Genomic DNA, 1,439 nt, shown 5'->3' with positions numbered 1-1,439 from the left:
GTGGAGCCCAACATGGGGCTTAAACTCATGACCCTGAATCAAGACCTCAGCTGAGGTCAAGAGTCAGATGCTTAGCTGACTGAGCCACCATGCCTCTATTTTATTTTATTTTATTTTATTTTATTTTATTTTATTTTATTTTATTTCCCTAATTAAAATAAATCTCAATGTATATCTGTTTCTATTCCTATCATTGTTTTTTATGTTTTTTCCAACCATTTTTTTTTTAAAGAAGCTGTTTATTTTCCTTCAAACCTCTTTCCATTTTGTTTGCCTTTGTGGAACAGCAGTTTAAGACCACTCAGTGGTTGCTCCTACCCATTCAGTGGCCCAAGCTGTGGGAGTTTCAGACCAGTCTTCCGTGGGAGGCTGAGTGTTCCAGTCTTCAGTAGGAAACTGCTAAATAGGCACAGAGGGCATCTGTCCCTCTTCAGGTGCATATGTAACCTCAGGCTGAATAGCAGTGAACTCAGGACCTGGAGCAGTTCACTCACCCTGAAATTCCTCCTTGGGCACAGCCTTTTCAGCAGTAGCCTGCTCTTCCTTTTCAATCTCTTCAGGATCTCCATAGAAGTAGAGATCAGGCATAGGTATTCACAGGAAATGGTGCCATGCATGTGCAGAACTTCCCCAGGGCCAGCATCCACCACATCTGATCCACTGAGTGAGCACTCTTGTTGTTGAAAGGGATGGCAATGTACACATAAAACAGAGGAAAGTCTCTGTTACACAGAGCAGTGGTGGGCAGGCTAACATAAGACATCTCTGTGAGAGGCTGGTGGTCAGCCCTGAGATCCATAACCACCAGAAGTCTGGGCTCCTGGAAGCCTGCCTGGATCTGGTTAGTGAGGATTCCAGGAGTAAGGTAGCCAGCAATAGAAGTGGCTCTTGGAGCAGCAACAAACTTCAGCACAGCTCACTGGCCAGTTTTCCTGGATGATATGACACTGACATCAGCCAGATTTTCAATGGCAACAATGGCATGAGCTTCCAGGAGAAGCTTCTCCCAGGTTCTCCTCAGATTCATGATGTAGATGCTGTCACTTTTCCTCTCATAGATATACTATTCCATTTGGGAGTCAGGGTTGGTGCCACCTAAGTGGGTTCCTGCTGCAAGGAACTTGAGGACATCCTCCTCCCTCATTGTCAGGACATTGAGAGCTCCAGATATTATTTAAGTTTCCCTTTAAGTTATGATGGGAATGCAGAACAACATGGTATGGACCCCTCTCTGGGTAGTGCGGAAAGGCTCCATCCATTTGTAAATGTTGCTAGAGGCTTGTCTATTTTAGTAGTTCAATTAAAAAGCCAGTTTTTGTTACTCTGTAATATTATTTCTCCTTTACATTGGTTTTCTATATTGCTCATTTTCATTAATTATAATTTTTTTCTGTTTAAATAAGAAAGTAGTATTTTAACATAAGCAGTAGTTTATTGCA

At 42.5% G+C, this 1,439-nt stretch overlaps 1 pseudogene; it reads right to left on the bottom strand.

Annotated features, from left to right (window-relative positions):
- Nucleotides 1-291: 291 nt before the first annotated feature.
- Nucleotides 292-1,168, bottom strand: LOC144319227 (small ribosomal subunit protein uS2 pseudogene; annotated as a pseudogene).
- Between the last annotated feature and the right edge of the window lie 271 nt (nt 1,169-1,439).

This window comes from Canis aureus, chromosome 8, assembly GCF_053574225.1.
Source record: "Canis aureus isolate CA01 chromosome 8, VMU_Caureus_v.1.0, whole genome shotgun sequence".
Taxonomy (NCBI): domain Eukaryota; kingdom Metazoa; phylum Chordata; class Mammalia; order Carnivora; family Canidae; genus Canis; species Canis aureus.
This window is presented reverse-complemented; position numbering and strand designations above follow the sequence as displayed.